At 42.1% G+C, this 20,594-nt stretch overlaps 1 protein-coding gene across 1 annotated transcript in view; it reads right to left on the bottom strand.

Annotated features, from left to right (window-relative positions):
* LOC141939203 (V-set domain containing T-cell activation inhibitor 1-like) overlaps positions 1–17,981 on the bottom strand; it is a 44,984-nt gene extending 27,003 nt beyond the window's left edge. Inside the window, exons 1-3 of the mRNA XM_074858484.1 lie at positions 17,848–17,981; positions 8,699–8,844; positions 5,514–5,662 (exon numbers count right to left, since the gene is read on the bottom strand). The gene's annotated coding sequence lies outside the window, so the exon portion shown is untranslated. The remainder of the gene's footprint in view (positions 1–5,513; positions 5,663–8,698; positions 8,845–17,847) is intronic.
* Between the last annotated feature and the right edge of the window lie 2,613 nt (positions 17,982–20,594).

The following is a 20,594-nucleotide window of genomic DNA, read 5'->3' on the forward strand; positions in this document are numbered from 1 at the left end:
TAACTGTTAAACAAAGGAGAAGCTTGTGGCTTGAACACAAGGGATAGAAATTATAGGTAGAAAGCATTCAAACTATGTAAACTTTAAATGGCCTAGTTTTGAAGTGCTTCCTCTGAGCACTCATGGAAATATCTAGATGCTGATCTCATGCCTGCATTCCAAAGCCTTTACATCTCTGTCCTGCTACCAGATGGGATTTGAAGAGCCTAATTATTTATGTATCTTACAGTGTCTCAGATTTTGAGGACCTCAAAGATGACCTTGGCACTTCTAAGACTGTTTATTTAGAGGACTGAACTAAGAGTGCTACGTGTTGGTCTTTCATAATCCTTCATTCAAGCTGTAAATAGTCATTTGAGAAATGAAGTTGAAGTGACAGCTGGAGAAGGACAGTGAAGTCCTTAGAGCATCTCTGCAGTGGAACACAGGTTTTAGGAACTGAAGCAAACCTATTTCTAAGCAGTTGTTCAGGGGAGGCAAAATGTCTGAGGATTAGCTTTGCAGCCCCCCAAGTTCTGGAGCCACTCGAGATGGAAATATTTGGCCTGGCCTAAACAGAGTAAGTCACAGGGTATCTCTGATGTACACCTTGCTGGTAGTGAGCTGATTGTGGTCTTAGCCATGACTTGTCTTACCTCAGCTATGCCCTATTTCTTCTAGCTACTCCACCCCAAAATCTCCTGTACCATGGGCTACAAATGCAAGGAGGTTTGGAGCTGAAGTAGCATTTTTACACTCCCTGGAGATGACCCTTGACACAAGGACTATTTCTGGATAGAAACTTTTTTATGCCTCTCTCAACACAGAAGAAAAGTAAGGGAAAAGAGGAACCAAGATGACAGAAATGAATTTTAATCATGGCTATCAACTTATCCTTCTCTTCCTTCTTCTGAGGTATGGAACAGATCTGTAATTGGTGTGAAGTAGGGATACACTGCCAATCATGTCAAGCCAGGAGAGTTGCACTGACTTAGATCTGCTTGTGCATGTCACTTTGCATCTGAATCAAGATGCTGGACTTCTGGATAATGCTTACATAGCTGAAGACACCTGTAAATTAATATAGTGGCTTCATACCATGAGCAGCATGAAACTTGCAGCTACAGTGAGGTACTCAAAGGGTGAAATTAATTGTGTGGACAATAATCTTTGTGTACAAAAGTTCCCCATGAGGAAATTCAAAGATCCCCCAGGCAGACCTGCCATATAACCCTGCTAGCTCTTTAATTGGATATTTTGCTTTTGGTTTGAGAGTGTTAAGGCTTCATCCAGACTGTAGCTGCAGCCACATCCCGGTGCCATAAAAGGAGTCTGTGCTCAGCAACATGCTGCTGCTCTCTTTGGCCTTAATGGACAGTAACTGTGGGCCCAAGAAGAGTTTATGGAGTTAGGTTTCCCCAGAGTGTACTTACTGGCTGGATGTCAATGCTCTAGTACAAATGAACACACTCTTTTCCACTTCATGCCTCTGTGAGGAGCAAAGAAATGGGAGGGGAGGTAGTAAAATGAGTATTATACTACAGGAACTTACATGAGTTTTAGTCACAGATGAAATGCTGACCCCTGACTCTAGCTTGGCACAGCTATTTCTCAGCCTGTCTTGCAGAGGAGACCTTTCCAGGGAAACCTTTTAGCCTCAAAATTTTAAAATCTTTGTTCTTTCTCTCTCTCCCAGTAGAGGACTTGAAAAATATGAGATGCAGTGTAACACAGGTACCTCAGAGAGCTCTCATTCCCATCATCTCAACTGCATGTTGTTGCAATCTTTCTTGCTAGGAAAGATTCCTTCCTCATCTCAAAAAAACAAAAAACAAACAAAAAAATCACTCTGTAAAAGAATATAAATTTTGTTATAGGAGACAGTAGAAGTTCTAATAGCTTCTACTCTATAGATCCTAACACAAAGGTGCCTCAAATTCATACATGGTCACATGTTGTTTTCAAAAATCTCTTGGAAATATAACTCCAATATAGTTGCTGCAGGATGTGCAGATGTCTGAGCCAGCTTTTAAGCCACACTTTGCTAACAGATGAGCAGTGTGTGGTGGTGCAGGAATCGGAGTAGACAGCAGTTAGAGTGTGGTTAGCCTGTGCCAAACATTGCACTGCCCTGGGCAGCTGGCTGCAGCACTGCTCACTAGCTGTAATTCTGCCAGCTGCAAGGAAATCTTAGCTTGCAGCGTGAGTAGTTGGAAGCATTGCTATGGGTGATTGAGGAGTGCATGGGAGTAAATTAACTGTGGAATGGCCCTTGCTGAACATGCTGTAGAGCTGGAAATGTGGTGACACTCCCTGTTGTCATCTCCTCTCACCTCGGGTTTCACAAATGCTTCTGGGCATCTTTTTTTTTTTTCTTCTTTGGAAGTCCTAAATATGTATTTCTGGTGTGTGTGGGGGGAAACATGGCTATTGGGCAGGTTCCTTCATCATAGCTATTTAAGAGATATGTCCCATGGACACTAAAGTGCATTTGGGTAAGAGGAAATTGTCACCTTTCAGGAAGTAAGAGTTCAGGGTAACTGTAAGATACAGTTACTGCAAGATAAGTGTGTTTTGGGTGCAGTTCAGCATTGTTTGCACTGTTTGCAGTAATGAGGAAGGAAAAGACAATGCCAGCTCCTCCAAAGCTGGGTAGCTGGAACACGTTGAGTCTGCAGATGTACACGATAGTCAGTCTGCATGCATGCAAGGATGCAGAAGGAAAATGCAGCAATTCTCTATCGACCCTGTAAGACTACTCTAAAAAGAACAATCAAGTTTAAGCTGGGCTGCCTCAGCAAGGGAAATGTAGAGAGTTCTGGATGTTCTTCCCTTTCCTGATGTCAAAATAATCCTCTTTTCAGAAATGATGGCAAGGATCTGCTTGGCTTTAGCTCACATAGCTGTCAGCGTAGTTAGAGAGCTGACCTTGCTCTGGCAAGACTACTGAGAAAGGAGCTGAAAGCAAGTTTGCTTTTACAGAAACCTTCTGGTTCAGAACTTAAACACATGGCAATGTAGAACACAGAGAAACTTGGATGTTAGGAAATGACATCTGGGAAGCCAGAGGTGAAGAGATTATACTTCAAATGCACTTAGTTGAGAAATACATTTGGACTCTATGACTAACTAACTTTTATGAATAAACTGAAGGGAAAAAAAAAATCAAGTAAATAGCAGTTTCGTTCATCTCATTGTGCCTAGTTTTTCCAGCATCCTTGAAGGAAATTGTAAGTGAAGTAATATAATACAGAAAACTGCACAATAATATACACACAAGGAGGCATGAGAGGATGAAACCTGGATACAAAACTAAGTTGTAGAAGTAATTTTAAAAATTAAAAAAACCCTGGTGTTCTCTGGATGAATAATTTGCCCGTTTTCTCCATCTTCCTTACTCTTCATTAAAGTTACACTCTGCAACTATACCAAGCAGAAGCTAAATTACACCAGTCACCAGCACTCTTTTATAGAACAAAAGTGAGTTTGGAGTGAAACTTTGGTAAACTGCAGTAACTGAAAATAAAAACTTGAAATGAATCCTTGGAAATGACAGTGAGTCTTGTGGTTTCATCCACTGCAGGTATTCTCTCTCAGGATGCTACTGAGTGCTCTTACTGTTACACTGCCTTAATGCCTGCTGCTCAGTAGGTGGGCTGGATGCCTGGGTGGGTTGAATAATTCTGCTTTCCAGGGGTAGATTGCTATATTCCTGTAGGTTTTGCTGTTAGGTCTTGATACCTTTGTAGATCTGTGAAAATGACATTTTACTATTCTTGAAGTCTTGCTTGCACATTGTCCTCTCTGCTAACAGAGCAAGTCTCTCACTGAAAGAGCACAGTTGAGCCACCTCCACTTACACTAGGAGTAAAGGGTCCAGAGGATGTGGTAAAGCAAATCATATTTGGGCAACATTTGTTGGAGTTTAAGCACAAGGCTGAAAACATGGGTTCAAGGCATTCCCTCCCACACATACCTGTAAGGAGATGGATGCTCTGAGGTAGTGGTTGAACTGTAGTATCTGTTGCCAAAGGTGCTGTTATGTTGTAACTAGAAAAGCTGTAGTGAATTGAGCTTTTCTGCTGTGCATGAGGGAATTTTTTTTTTCTGTGGTTGCTTTAAAAGCAAAACCAAAAAGTGGTAACCCACAGATGAGGGATTAAAAAAAGACAGCTTTAAGACAGTTGCCTCTGAGCTGTTAGGAAATCTTAAGTGAAGTTAGAGTGCAATCACATCCCTTGTAAGAAGTTACATGCACAAACTCAAAGCAAGTCTTCCATGACTGGAAATTGTTTAGCTTGGAGTCCTTGAGCTAGCTATGTGTATGTATTGTTCTTAAACCATTTGTGCTGGGGAGGCAGTTGTTTTGAGCAATCTGCATTCCTAGGGACTGATCGGCACATGGAAATCTCTGCATTTTAAGACTTGTACAAATATTCTAGCCCTTCTAGAATAGATTACATTTTCTCCAATTTGTGATTTTTCTTTTTTAACTTTCTTTACCCCTCCTCCCTTACTCAGCAGGCATCTTGAAACAGATAATGACTAAGGGATACACACTTTCTTCCTTTAGTCTTATTGGACACCTCCTTGAAGATGATGTCCTAGCACCAGCAATTTATTTTATTCTGTCACAGATGACTTTAGCAATTAGCATAGCGAAGGACTGATGGAAAAGTCTGGTGGTTGAAATTGGAGTTTAGAAAAAAGAAAATGCAGAGACGGTAGAGGCAAAGGCAGCTGAGAGAACAACCAAATCTCAAATTAGTTACAGCCATAAAATGGAGATTTCCTTTAGTGATGCTGAAGGTGGCTGTAGTTTTATTTAAGTACTCCATGTGAGCAGGAAGGTAAGCATAAAGAGAAAAATACCCAAACAGAAAAGACAAAACCAAAAACCCCACCATCAAAACCAACCTCTCCAGCAATAAACCCAATTAAAAACCCAAGCCAATGTGAGTTCTGGTATGCCTCTGCTATACACCATAGGTGGTATGGATGTTCTGGGCCAGGGCTGAGCAGTCGCAGGTGCTCACACAGCCTTTTGCCACGCTGATCTGAGCTTGTGTCCCAGGCCAGGAGCAGTAGAGCACTGGGAAGTGTGGTGGGGAGCTGCAATTAGTAACTCCCCATCAGCACAGGGAATTCATGCTAGTGCCATGCTACATGGAGACAGCACACTTCTCCAGACCCTGTTAGCACCGACACCTCCACATCATGCCTTGTGGTGCAGTTAAGATGTGCCTGAAGGTGTTGAGGTGCCATTCTAAGACATATGGGCAGATGTGAACTGAAATCAATGACTGGAAGCCTCTGAGGCTCAGGATGCTTTGAAAAATCTGACTGCAGGTATATTTGCAGTGTATATACATCCCCCCCCATGCCTCTGAAAATTGTCAGTGTTCAGTGAGATATTTCACTGAGTATATATTCACATTCAGTGTGTGTGCCTGTGTATACTTAATGGACTGTGGCAGAAAAGTATCTCATTGTTCAGAGGATATTTTTTCCTCTCCTCCCCTCCTTTCTCTCACCTGTTGAAGCAAATCTCTGTCCATTGACATGTGCCTGCAGGGTACTCTCGCCTGGACTGGACTGCCACCTTCTGTGTATGTTTAGGAATGCTCAGCTTCCATAGGGGCAGTTGGCTCTATAGGTTCCTCATCCTGAGTGGGAGGGAAGGCTGTAACACAGTTCAGAAAAGGAATGTAACTAGGAGTGTGAGAGACCAACTAGCTCAACTTTTTCAATATTCTTTAGTGCTAATCATAGAATAGTTTGAGTTGGAAGGGACATTAAAGACCATCTAGTCCCAACCCCCCTGCCATGGGTACGGACACCTTCCGCTAGACCACATTGCTCAAAGCCCCGTCCAACCTGGCCTTGAACACTGCCAGGGAGGGGGCAGCCACAGCTTCTCTGGGCAACCTATTCCAGTGTTTCACCACCCTCATAGTGAATAATTTCTTTCTTACATCTAAACTAAATCTACCCCCTTTCAGTTTAAAACCATTGCCCCTTGTCCTGTTACTACAGGCCTGGTAAAAGTCTCCTTCCATTTTTCTTATAAGTGCACTTTAAGTGTTGAAAATGTGCAATAAGGTGTCTTCGGAGTCTTCTCTTTCTATGCTGAATAACACCAACTCTCTCAGGCTTTATTCAGAGGAACAGTGTTCCAGCACTAACTGTTTTTATGGTCCTGCTCTGGACCTGCTCCAACAGGTCTGTGTCTGTCATGTGCTAGCAGGAAGCTGTAGATGCCATCTACAATGATAAGGTGGGAAAAAGCCAACAAGCCCACTAAAGAGTTGACTGCATTGTTGTGTGTGTGGTGGTTTTTTATTTTTTATTTTTTAATTTTTTTTTTTCTTTTAAAGGGTAAAATGTTCGTCCCCACCTGGAGTGGTTTCTCTAACAGCCAAAATCTCAAGAAATGGTGACTGTTCCACCAAAACTTCAGTCTCTTGAATGTAGTACATACATCCATGCACTTTTATTTTAGGAATTTCGTAACAGGACACAGCATATTTGAGACATTTTTGTAGTGCTTATCTTGGTAAATATTTCAGTAGCCTGGTCTGCATTACAAGAAGAGGGCTTAGAGATGAAAGTTTCCTACTACCCCCTCTTCCTTGGTAGAAATAACTAATTTCTTTAGAAGGAAAAATCTGTGCTGATCTCTGCCTTTACATTGCTTATACTTGTATTATCAAGTTAAACTCAAAACAATAGCAAGTTTTTTGATTTAATGAGAAATGAAATCTATAGCTGTGTGGTTTCAGTGCTCACTAAGGATTCAGTTTTAGTCAACTGGTGAAATTCTTCTGTCAATTTAGTCTTTAAAAAGGCAAAGCAGACACAAGCTGGCTCTTGAAGGGCCTGAGTTCCAAGTTCATGCAAACATATGAGAAATTTGGCTTCGTGACATCAGTTGCTTTGTGCTTTTCCGAGGTGTGGCTCTTCTACTTACCTCTCTCCCTGCATTACCTTCGTGGGTACGGTTCCTTCTGAAGAAGGGACAAGCTATCAAGAGTAAAAGTACTTGGGGGTGTTGGTTGATGAGAAGCTCGATGTGAGCCAGCAATGTGCATTTGCAGCCCAGAAAGCCAACTGTACCCTGGGCTGCATCAAGAGAAGTGCAGCCAGCAATTCAAGGGAGGTGATTCTCCCCCTCTACTCTGCTCTCATGAGACCCCACCTGCAGTGCTCTGTCCAGCTCTGGGGCCCCCAGCTTAGAAGGACATGGACCTGCTTGAGCGGGTCTAGAGGAGACCATGAAGATGATCGGGGGCTGGAGCACCTCCCCTGTGAGGACAGGCTGAGAGAGTTGGGGTGGTTCAGCCTGGAGAAGAGAAGGCTCTGGGGTGACATTATAGCAGCCTTCCAGTACTTAAAGGGGGCTACAGGAAAGATCTTTATCAGGGAGTGTAGGCATAGGACGAGTGGTAACAGTTTTAAACTGAAAGAGGGAAGATTTAGATTAGATATAAGGAAGAAATTCTTTACTGTGAGAGTGATGAGACACAGGAACAGGCTGCCCAGAGAAGCTGTGGCTGCCCCCTCCCTGGCAGTGTTCAAGGCCAGGTTGGACGGGGCTGTGAGCAACCTGGTCTATTGGAAGGTGTCCCTACCCATGGCAGGGGGGCTGGGACTAGATGATCTTTAAGGTCCCTTCCAACCCAAACCATTCTGTGATTCTGTGAAATGCCCTGCTGTAGGGACTGGTATGTACATCTGTGGCTGTGTGTGGTGGTTTTTTATTCATCTAATATAAACCTTTCATCAAAACTCAAAGGCAACAACTTCGTCTGAAACCCACTTGCACAACATTATCTTGTTATCTTTTTCAAAGTCCACAAACACCTGTAACATAAACCCTGGTGACTCACAACTTGGACAAATTCTCCTATGCAGTTGCTTGCCCTCTTTCTTTTCACTCTTGGACTCGATTTCTTCACTAGCTGCAAGCTGAGACCTTGGGTTATGTGTGACACTAATGTTGTGACAGTGTGTGTGCTGCTCAACACAATGGGACTCCTTACCTTCCTTGTACAGGGGTGTTTTAGCTGTTATTACACACTATCAGTCTGTAAACAGTGACCATTCAGAACCTGAGAAGTTACATAGGGTTTCATTTTTGGTGAGACGAATATGCTGAATGTTTTGTCTGAGCCTTTTCTCTTACTCAGCTGACAATTTGAGGCAGTAAGTGTGATTATTTTCAGCTTAGTGTTCATTCTCTGAACTTCACTCAACTGAAACTTCCTGTTCAGTCACTTCTGTCGGTGTGTCAGTTTAATAACTAAAGAAAAGCAAAAAGATAAAGAGCAGAAATAAAGACAAAACTGTAGTCGGTGAATAAATTAGTCGGAGGTTCCTTTTGGGGTGTCAGGTTAAAGCTGCCTTTTGTTTTACTGGTAGCCTTAGCCTCACTTCTCATTTTGTAGTCTAAGTGCATCCCAGCTGGCAGTCAGCAAAGGCGAGTGGAGTTAAGAGTCAAAACGTTTTAACTGGGAAACCCCTGAATCTGTATCTTTTCCTCTCCAGCAAGCTGCAATTTATAACAAAGGAAAAACATCAAACCCAGATTGTTTCTTTTTCACTTTTCCTGTGTCCACATCATCTGAAGCAGTTGTAAAAGACCCTAACCAAAAAGCTGTAGCCCAGATACTGCAGTTTTAGCACTTTCTAGTATAAGACAGAAAACTTGATCTCTTACCTCTGTGGAATCTCTCAGTATACTGTCTGAATATGCTGAAATTCAGATACACTGCTGCGAGGAGCCTCTGCCTTGGATGAGGAAGTGCTGAAGCAGGGCAGGATGTGGAGCAATGACTCATATCAAGGGCTGTGTTTCTTAACTAGCTGAGAAATAAGAGGAATTATTGATGGCAGTCACTGTAGTGTTCTCAGATGACGTAAGGACTTGCTACTAGTTACCACTTTACCAATAGTAAAAGTTCAGGAACATCCAATATTTCACCTTTCATCTTTTCCAAAACTTTAGCTGCTTATGATAATGTAATGTTCTGGTGTTGCAGTGCTTTCTAGGAGGACTATCTATCTTTTTCCCAAAAAAATATACATCTCTATTGAGAAGCATTTCTTTGTATGAATGTGATGCTTGAAGATGTTCAGAATAAGGATTTTGGTAATACTTCTGCAACAACGCTTGCCTCTTAGCTCAAACAGGCATTTTTGAGACTTTACTTGGTTCTTTCCATTAGGAAATGGAAATGACTTTTAAAAACCCACAAAACCACCATGTTTCTTCTTACAATTAGTTTTAACTGGTGTTCATGTATTTAGTGTCCTATACACCTGAACACAGAGGCTACTAGTTGCAGTTTCTAAGCATGCCTTTCCAAACTGCATTGTCAAAAAAGCTCTGTCTCTTTTAATTTGCTCTGCCATCAATCATTGTTGTTTCACTGACTTTCCACTTTTGATGTGCAGGTACTGAGCAATTTTTTCAGCCAGCCATAGTAGAAGCCTTTCTCTTTCTCCTTGAGAGAGTTCTTGCTTGCATCTTGCTGAGCTGTCAACGTGGGTGTGGGTGCCTGGCATGCTCTGCTATGTCACTTCATAAAGGAATTTAAGTTTTCTTTCTATGGGCATTTGCTAGCATGGCCATTGCTTCACCAAGGTTTTGTTGCACATAGTTGCATAATTGCACAATTCATCACTCACACATCAAAATGGAGAAATATATTAGGCGGATTCTGTTCAACTCTCATCTTTAAACTACCAGTTTCTGTTGCATTACAAGTCTCTCTTGCATTGAATTGAATCCTTTTGTCATCTTCTTTTGTTTAAGTTAGTGTGTGTGTGTATACACCTATAATGCACTGTTAGTGTTGAACTTTTCATTATATAAACATGCCATAAAAGGCATACCAATTGATTTAAAATAATTAGTATTCCAAACACTGCTCCCATTCATCTCAACTCCTTTTCTGCTTGGGTTAAGCAGAGAGCTTATTTAATCTTGTTGAATGAAATAAAGCCATTTACTCATGCTGAATGAATATTTGTATTTAACACTCATATACAAAAAAATACTTAAGCTTTAGAGGAAGTCTAAATTTTTTAGTATTAAGCCAGAAGCCAAATAATGAAACATTATTTCATAGGGTTTCTTTAATTATGCTAGAAAACAAACAAAACTCCCATACTCAATGTTTTGAGAGGTAACAATAAATTAGTCAGCTTCATGGTAGTATTTCAGCAATATGCAGTTTCTCATTTAAACAATGCTGTAATGAAACTGCTCATTCACTCCTGTGACAGTGATCCTGAGTATTCCCTGAGGTGCTTCACTTTTGGAAAACTTTGAATGCCTGATGCAACTTGCAATAGATGAGTGGTAAAAGAGCGCAGAGGAAAACACTTCTGAGTTCATATAAGTTATTTTCTGTCTGGCACTGAAGCACAAAAGTGAAAGACTTCCCAGACTAAAATTCCTGATGAAGTACCAAAAACATCTGTGGCTGCACAATGTAATAAGAAATATGTACTGGTTTTTCCCCATGCTCTTCTGAAAGGTCATTTCTTGATAGCATACTACTCAGAGAGCTCCTCTTGCATCAAAGCAGAAGTATTGTCCAAGTTAACACCACTGTTGGAATCTAACTCACAGATGCTATGTCCAACTCCAAGCAAAAGAAAACTGCTCCATAAAATAGTTCAAGAATTTGAAGGTGTATTCTTAATGCTTCATATGTTAATTCCTTCTTTATGTGCTTGGAACAGGTCTCAAAGGTATTATGTAGCCCAGTCTAAATTTAAACCACCAGCTGAGATAATTCCTCAGTGTGTCCAGTGATTTGAATAGCTTTTCTCAGTACATACCTTTAAAGTTCTATGTCACTAAATATTCTGCATTTTGTCTTTGAAGTGCACTGGCATGGTGATTTAAGTACCATCTAGCAAAAAAATCATGAGAACTGAAAGGCTGCTGTACTCCAGCTTTGTGCCGAGGTATTCTCTGTGTCTTGCCTTCCATCCTTATTTTCACCTTATTGCTGTACTCCCATCTTGCAGGAGGGGGTAGCAGATCTGGATTACTAATGCATTCTTCCAAAACTGCTCAGTGTACAAAGATGCAGGAGTGAGACATGGGTCTTCTAATAGTCTGAAGTGAAGGTTGTGCATCTGGAGGGCATGGCCATGGAGCTATTACTCAATTCAATTTTCAGTGATAAAGACAAAGAAATCATTCTCATCTGTGATGATGGCTCACCAGGATAAGCCACACCAATACGTACAGGGTGTGTGGCTGGTTTTTTGGTTTGGGGTTGGTTTTTGATTATTTTTTTTTTCCCAAGCTCGCAAATTGCTCATGTGACTGAAGTGAGGTACTGTTACTGCTTAGTGTTCCACTGCACTACATTGGTTGTAGTTAAATATAAAATAAAATGAGGACCTGGCAGCAGTGCAAAACTGGCTTATAATTGTTTATTTTGACAGGCAAAAGACTGAATGACTTTTTTTCTTTCTACCTTTCCTGTTTTTCCAACTTAGGCCTGCTAAACTTAGCATGGGTTGAGTGACCTGAAGGTGATTGCTGCTGTTATGGCTATACAATTTGTTCATGTTCTCTCAAAATCCAGCCATAACTTTCCCAGAATCACAGAATGGTTGAGGTTAGAAGGGACCTCTGGAGGTCATCTGGTCCAATCCCCCTGCTCAAGCAGGGCCATCTGCTTGATCTTCAGACAGAGCATCCTGTGTGTGTGTTTGTGCCCATTGCCTCTAGTCCTGCCAGTGGGCACTACTGAAGAGAGCCTGGATCCATCCTCTTTGCACCCTCCCTTCAGGTATTTACATACATTGATGAGATCCCACCTGAACTTTCTCTTCTCCAGGCTGAACAGTCCCAGCTCTCCCAGCCTTTCCTCACAGGAGAGATACTCCAGTCCCCTCATCATCTTAGCTGCGTTTCTCTGGACAGTCCCCACTAGACTTATATTTCTCCTGTACTGGAGAGCCCAGAACTGGACCCAGCATGCCAGCTGTGGCCTTACCAGTGCTAAGTAGAGGGGAAGGATCACCTCCTTTCACTTGTTGGCAATACTTTGCCTAATGCAAAGTTCGCATGGATTGAACAGAGAAAACAAATATGTTGAGACAAGCTACCAAGCTGACATCAAATCCTTAGGATGATTCATGTACTAAAGATCATTGCCTAATTGGTTTTTTTGCCCTTTTTTATTATTATTTAAATGTATATTATTTATTATTATATAATTCATTTTTACCCTTATTGGTTTTCAGTCTCTGGGGCTGCTCACTTCAGTGTTTGGAGGTGTTCAAATGATCAGTAGCTTTTTCATGCTGCTTTTTTTGTTATATAACTGTGGTGGGTTTTTTTTTTTCCTCTCCCACCCCTCAATTTTGTTTCACATATTTGCTAAAAGTCTTCCAACAGAAGAAAAATACAGTCTCCTTTTCCACAAAATACAGCAATCCACTTTAGGCAACTTCCTAGTGTTGTGCAAAACACAGTTGCCTACACATCTGCTAATTCAAACACTGAATCAAATGCCGGACTGTTTTCACCACATATAGGTGAATGCATGGAAGAAAGGAGGGTTTATATAGTTTAATCTCCAGTATCTGGAATATAAATTGTCATAGTTGGGGCAAGGGACCTGTGTAACTTCCTTTGCTGCTACGTTAGCATGTTGTAACCTTGTGATGTTCTTTTGGTTGTATTTTTCCCTCTGCTTGTGTTTATAGTGAGAATGGCTTCTGACCTTGCTGGCAGAGTAGTCCAAAAAAGTCAGTCTAATGACTGACTTTTAATTAATGATAACTGATATGTTAATAAATAACTGATGGCGTTACCTGGTGTTATCAATAAACTTGAATTTTTCTCTTACTCCCACTTCCCTTTCATTATCAGATGAACCAAATAATGCAAACAGGCTTAATCAGGCTCACTTCAGAAGGAAAGTGCAAACTCCACTTTATTTGTCATTCTGAGCAGAATATTGTTTTGTGGGTAAGGTAGTATAGACTAGCTGTAGCTTGCCATGCTCATCTTCTCTACTTTGTTTTGCTAAAACTTATTCCTTTTTCAGTCCAGGTGGAAAGAAAAAGACTATTTACACCAGGCTGGTAAGCACTTGAGATCTGTGTACTTTAATGGCCATTTTGGTTTTGGATGTAGACAGGCTTTCTAGCCTGTGGGAAGCATTTCCAGTTGTGACTGGTTTCACTCATTTGAGGTAACATGGTAACATATTACGTGGCTAGGACTCTTACCCCAGAATGAGGGCAGACAGAGATACAAAGAAATAATGAGTGCTCATGCTGGCTTTTGAACCATTTAAGCAACTGCTGAGGCCTTTTCATGGTACAACTAGTGTAGCAAAAAATTGAATAAACATGTTAATTTGCAAATGAAGAGATGATAGTCAGCAGTGTTGCCATCCAAGATGAGAAATGTTCTTTTAAGTTCTGGCAATAAGAGATACTTGGCAAGAAATATGCATATATGGCTGAGGCCTAATGACCTGAATGTGCAAGCAGAAATTGGAACAAAAATTCAGCTTGACTGTGAGAAAGGAATGAGAGCTAAGCTGGTCTCTTGCTACTTTTGTCAGTCTTATCCCTTAAGTGACAAAGCTTCCAGGCTGATCAATTAGCTACTTTTGTCTCTCTGAAGCTACTTTTCCCCTTTTTTCAGAATACCCTGAAGTGGGTGGCTGCCCGAGTGCTCAGAATCTCAGATACTCAAGAGGGAAGATTCATTCTTTTTCTGCAAAGGTGTTCATGATTGTATTTCCCATGAGGCTTCTGGGCTTTCCTAGGGAATAGCAGCAAGCACTGGGCAGTGTTGAAAGCATAAGTTGCTCCATATATCTCTGCTTTCCTCCCAGCATAAGTGAATAGACTCGTTCAATCGGAAGGGACCTGGAGTGGTCATCTAGTCCAACTGCCTGACTACTTTGGGGCTGATCAAAAGTCAGAGCATGTTATTAAGGGCATTGTCCAGATGGCTCTTAAACACTGACTGGTTTGGGTCATCGGCCACCTCTCTAGGAAGCCTGTTCCAGTGTTTGAGCACCCTCCCAGTAAGGAAATGTTTCCTTGTGTCAAGTCTGAACCTCCCCTAGAATTGTAGAATATCTCAAGTTGGAAGAGACTAATAAGGATCATTGAGTCCACCTCCCTGCTCCTTGCAGGACTGTTCCCTGGCACAGCTTTGAACCATTCCCATGCGTCCTGTCACAGGATCCCAGGGAAAAGAGCTCAGCCCCTCTAACTCCAACTTCCCACCATTAGGAAGCTGTAGGGACCAACAAGGTCACCCCTCAGTCTCCTTTTCTCCAAACTAGACAAAATGACATGAGCTGACCTGCCTGGTTAGCTGAGCAGGTCAGGGGCTGAGTAAGCTAGGCAAGGATGCCTGCCCTTGCTGCAACAAGGGGAGCCTGGCTGGTGCTTGGCAGATCCTCATAGTGAGCAAACTGTAATCACGGGCTTGACCCACACCTCAGTTGTATATTGACCTTCCCAGCTTTCCTGATGTTGTCCCAGCTTTCCAGTCTTCTGAGCAATTCAGTGAAAAAAGCATTTTGTTGCATTTCATCTCTGTGCTGGACTCTGAAAGGATGCAAGTTTCTGATATTTATCTCTTTCTCAGCCACTTCTTTCTTTCTTTCCTCCATTACAGCCACTGTTATACTGCCCTACCCTGTGCTGACCAGAACAGGGCTCACAAGCCTGCTTGGGGTGGAAAGCTGAACTTATTGGTGATGGGGAGTCTGGTCTTGTGCATGGAGCTGGCTCAGTAATGGTAGGGAGAGAGTTCTGCTCTACCTAGAAATGCATGGGGAGCACACCCACCTTCTGACAGGTATTTCACATTCCAAACAGCTTATTTGCAACTATAGTAAAATATTTTAAGATGTAACTATTTCTCTCTGACCCTGGAAACTGTATAAGTCAAGTACTGAGTGCCCACCCTTTGCTCTCTGTCAGTGGTACATATTTTGGAGGTTCAGCATAGTCACAGTGATACTGTCTGCAATCCCTCAGAGATGCAACTGGTCAGACTATTGCTAACTATAGGAGTGGTTCTTTCATTTAGGCATGGCAGGGAAACCATGAAATCCAAGATCAAAAAACCCTACAGCTTGATTTATGCAACACTAAGTATGCTGTGTGGTATCTCGTGCGAGTTTTGCCAAGCCTAACACGTATGTTTCTAAACACAAGCAATGAAATTGTTGCACCCAAGAACATAACCCTCCATGAGTGATGCTTCCTCTAGACCTCACTTTTGGGTTGCTACAGTGCATGTATTTAGTTTGCCACTCTCGAGGAGGAAAGAAGAGCTGTCTGGGGCATTCCTATGGTTCATGTTTTACGCTGCTTTCCAGGAAGACTGTCAGCTGTTATTTCTTCTGAATCTGTTTTGTGCCCTGCCCAATGATCTAAGTCTGCGTGCCAATCTTAAGACCTGTCTGCCATCTGTGTCTTACACAACTGCCGACAGCCACAGCGGCTTGAGTGTCCTCGAGCCCTGCTTCCCTTTTGCAAGGCAGGCGTAAATGAATCATAATGCTTTTCTTAAGGATGTAAACCTTTTTTCCTTTGATTTCTGTGATAGCTTGGTTCCCACCCTCTCTAAAGGAGAGATGTCTTACAGGGTTGACTGAACTATTAGCGTGTGTTAAGACAAAACGTCCTGGTTTAGCTCCTTACCCAATACGACTCCTGCTCTCGCAGCAGCTGTGGTGGCCACAGTGGGACCGCTTCCCCCCTCTGCAGGGTGCTCCAATCCTGAGGGCAAAGGAATTCCTGTTTCCAGTCTTGATGAAATTAGAGCTTTTCTGAATGTGGTACTGCGGCTTCAGCCACTCTTGCTGTTTTTTTGCAGAGGGGTTTTTGTTTCTGGAAGGTTATACTCTGTAAATACTAGCAGCAATTAAAGTGTCCATTTTGCAGATGTGATCTGCAGTCCTTTACCACTGACCTATCAGAAATTGGTCTAATAGTGGGAAAACTGTTTAGTTTGGCAACAGCTGCTATGCTGTGACTGTCCAAAGGCCCTTATAGCCCAATACTCTCTGTGACTGTAACCCACACAGAGAGCAGGGTGAGCAGGGACTCTGTGAACAGGGAGGCATGTAGCAGTTAACTCTCCAGATCTCTCCCTGGCCTTCACCTAGAAACAAAGTATTGATTTTTGGCTAAGTTTGATGAGAGGAAGCATGCTTTTTCCCAGTGTGAAAGTTCAGGCATGCTCTAAAAACTGCCTGTGTAATTAAGTTGCTGGTGTTCTGCCAACCTGTAAGGCGCAGCATCTCAAGAGGGCAGAACAAATATGTGTTGTCTTGGCAGTAAACAGTGACACTAGGTATGACATGTTGGGGGGGGAGGGGAGGGGAGCGGGGAGATTAGGGTACCAATCTTCCTCCCTGGAAAGTAAATAGTCTGAACGAAAGCAGTGACGTTGGGATTGTGTTAGCATTCAGTCTGTGGCAGTCCTGCCACTCAGACAGGGATGGGTGTTCATTGTGAGAGCCACATGCTTTCTCACTCATCTCCTTGCAAAATCTGACCTGCATTTGGCATGCTGCTCCATTGCACTTTATCTATTTAAATAGACTTTGGTATGCTGCACCATTGTGCTCACCTCTGTGCAATTACACTGCTTACACAGAGTTCCCAGTTGGCAGACATACGTTGTACAATTATTTATCTCCAGGTAGAGTGCTTTGTCCCATCCCGGCATCCAGGTATGAAATGGTTAAGATTATAGCATATTTTGTAAAATGTGTAGTGAGTGTGTATAAAAGCACTGGGCTGTAAAATCAGACCTTCACCTTTTAAAGCAAACTTCTTGCCTTTCTTCTGCCTAGGTGCATAAGTTCAGTGGTTTCCTCATAACTGTCTGGAGCAGCATTTCCTAGAGACTAAAACAAAACTCCTTTCAACCCCACCCCAAAGACTTCTGAAAAGTATGCAGGCAGGAGCACACCTCTGTGCCTGGGATCCCACACAGCTGTGGGGTGATCAAGCCTCAGCACCTGTGACCTGGGGACATTAAAACCAGTTTTAATGCAGGAACTGGTTCTTACCAGCAGACATATTTGATATGTGGAATAGCTGCTACTGCTTCCCAAGACTTGAAGGCCTACTGATGCAGTAAATGCAGTTACAGAAATTGGTGGATTTCTTTTGCCAAGTTTTCTGTTTCTGAGGAAATGTTTGTTTGATTTTGTTTGTTTGTTTAGAAATAATTTTCCATCCAGATATGTTGTGATGCAATAGGAATTGCTCAAATGTGAAGCCTGTTAGCAGCTGCTGCATTGCCAAAAACACTAACAAAAGGCACTGGCTCACTGTGTGCATGCCTGGTTTTGTGGTTGATAATTCTAGCTAACCAGTGTATACTCTGTTAATAACAGCTCTTCTTAAGGCTACTTTATTAAAAAAAAAAAAACAAAAAAAAAACCAAAACAAAGCAACTAAAAATTAACATTTCCCCCACAGAGCTTCATCTCCAGAGGACTGATGAAGTGTCACTGGGCTGGAGAAGATTAAAATACTTTTTTTTTTCTTTTCTTCTTTCTACTCTCAGCTGGATAAAACTGTTCCATGAGAAATATCTTGACAGGCAGCTGTCTGCCTCATGGTAGGCATGAAAAATTCAACTTTAAATAAATAAATAAAATAATCTGAAGTTAAACAGAGCACATATGTAAAGTTTGGTGGTTTTTTTAATTATTTACTCTTCTGCTTCTTTCTGCTCAACAGCACTTACTCCCCAGAGCTGAGCTGTGCCCTGGCGTGCCAGGACTCCTGATGGGGTGACCTCCTGCTGAGCAGAGACCTGGCATGGCAGCTTACCCTGGCTGGTGCTCCCTGGAGACTCGCCTGTCTCCACAGCCACTTCCTCTGCTTCTCCAGTCCTTCGTTTTTTGGGCACACTTCTTACGTGAGCTGGTGCCAGGAGTCCAGGAGACCTTCCTGGGGTGCTGAATCCCTGCCTTTCCCTGTATAGAAACAGTCAATAAATTGCCCTGGAAAAGATGGTCATTACCTGGCCAGCCCTGTTGCCTGGTTCAGTAGATCAGGAACCAACACAGGGCTGGATTTTTCCCATTATTCTGATAAGATAATTCAGTAATGTTTCCCAAATAATAGAGTAACTTTCTGTACTGCAGATAGTGCCAGATAAATATGGAAATGTGAGCCTACGTATGGAAAACCGAAGGAAGGGCTTTAAAACACTGGGTTTATGATAGGACTTCTGGTACTTTGCTGACACAGAGTTTAATGTCACTGGCAGTTTATCAAACTGATCTGAGCTGGCTAATAAGATTTCCAATAAGGTGATAAAGACACTTTGTGTTTGCCTTGCGTTATAAAAGCAGCTACAGTGCTTCAGCAATAGTTCAGACATTTTATACCTTTATCCCTTGACCTCTTTTTAGTTACTGTGACTGCAATAGTGATGTATTTCAGAAGCTAGGTAAAATTATAATGGTAAGTCTGACTGATAGAGAGATGAATCAACGTGAATAGAATTACCTCTAGTCCAGCATGATACTGTGAAAAATAAGTTTTTGCAAGCAAACCTGATTTTGTTTCAAAACTATGAACTCAGCCTCATAAGAAGAATGACATTTGACAGCACAGATCTCCTGGCAGAAGAAATAAAGAAGGAATTGTTAGCACTCACCCTCTGTCCACATTATGGCTGCATTAGTGTTGCTTGTTACTGACACATTCATAAAAGTTTTCCGGTCTCAACTGAAAGACATTTTGTCATCTTCTTTCCAATTTCTTTAAGGACAGACATTTTTGTGCAACAGATACGAAAGTGTAGTCTGGCAGTTTATGTGCAATCTTATTCAAAAATAGCAAACTGCTTTTATGGACTTATGACGTCTACTGGGGTAAATGCTGCAAAGAAGTAGACTTTCCAGTCCAGCAAGTGAAAGGAGAGAAGAAGGTCTCTGCATGCTGGAAATGTGAGTTCAAGCACCAAGTCAGCTACAGCCTTGTGTGATACACTGCTTATGCTTATAGGTGTCCAAGTTTTTCAATTATAAAATAGCCCTAACCAGCACTTACTGGAATCACAGGAAAACAAATTGGTGTTTTAATACTAAATTGTTAGGACCTATTTTGGGCAAGTTGGAAAGTCAGCCTAAATCTCTCTTGGTTATAAGAGCATCAGTCTCTACACAGCAATTTTCTGTGGAGACTAAAATGGGAGACATGCTCTTTCCTAACAAAGTACTTGAGTTTGTGATTAATGGTAAGGTCATGAGTAGTTCCCAAGGACTTGTGTTTGCAGCATGGGGCGCTGGTTCAAAAATACTACTTACGCTTATTAGCGGTGCTGGTAACTTATGAAGTGTTGGAAGCATTTTTCTTGTGTTGGAAGGTAATTGTACAAATCAGCATGTTGTCACGTAAGTGTGTCTTGAAAGATGGAGACAGAGGCTACTGGTCTGTGGCCTGTAATTCCCTGGGCTGCCAGATGCAGAGGAGATCACCTCAAGGAACGTGTGGGGTGCCTTTCATAATCCTCAAATGGGGACCAGTTTGCAATGATTTCATCCTGTATCATCCAATGAATGTGGTGAAGATCCTAACGCCACATCACACATGGAGAGGAAAAGTTCCAAGAGCTTAGTTAACTGCTGTGGGGGGTCCTCTCCCTGTGGAGTTGGACTGTACTCAATTATTCTTTAGAGCAGTTTCTCTTGTCCTGGAAAAGAGAGAGGTTAGAGAGATTACCCTCATGGGGTAATGTGAAATTCTGTGTGTATTTGCTACAAATATGAAAAGGATTCACCTTCTAATTTGGAAAAGCAACTAATAAAGTTTCATTGACACAGCGCAAGGGGCTATTGAAAAAAGTGTTTGGAGTCAGGGTTGTTGAAGTGGAAAAAGGGAATGCATTTTTGAGCAAAAGAGATATTTTGGCTCTCACAGGTGAAAAGATTTAAATAATGAATTTGACTACAGGATGGATGGACTCAGACTACTAAGTATCATCACATGTTCTCTCTCAGGGCTTTCCATCTGTGGTTTACCAGCCATGCCACAATGAAAGCCTTTCGCTTTTCTGTGAAAGTAAGTCCCTTTCTTAGAGTATTCCCACAAAGCTGCCTCAGGCGGTGCTTTCCTGTGCATGTGTTTAAGTTGCTTCGGATGTAGCTTATGTGAGCTGCTATCTAACAAAGGGAAACAGAGGGATGCTGGTGCCCTAGTGCAGCACTAACCTGGGACAGTGCAATGAGCTGGTTTCAGTTCTGGAAATGGGAGGGTGTGTTGCACCTTTGCTCTGTATCTTTGCAGTTAAGTTGGGTGAGAAAAGGATGTATCAGCCTAGGCTTAGTGCTGCCTTCAGGCTACCGCATGGTTTTCATTGCATTTGTGCAAGATATTTTGTTGGGAAAGCCAAAATAGAGCAAAGATTGTCAAGTCTGTGTGTTGCATTGGTGTCTCCTCATCTGAGGGCTTTGGAAAGGAGTGCTTGTATGTCCTAAGGATTGTGGCTGAAAGTAAAACTGCCGCTTTGGTTGGGGGCAATGGTTTGGAGTGACTTGGCTTTGTGTGCTGATAGATTTAGTCAAACA

Source organism: Strix uralensis, chromosome 2 (assembly GCF_047716275.1).
Source record: "Strix uralensis isolate ZFMK-TIS-50842 chromosome 2, bStrUra1, whole genome shotgun sequence".
Taxonomy (NCBI): domain Eukaryota; kingdom Metazoa; phylum Chordata; class Aves; order Strigiformes; family Strigidae; genus Strix; species Strix uralensis.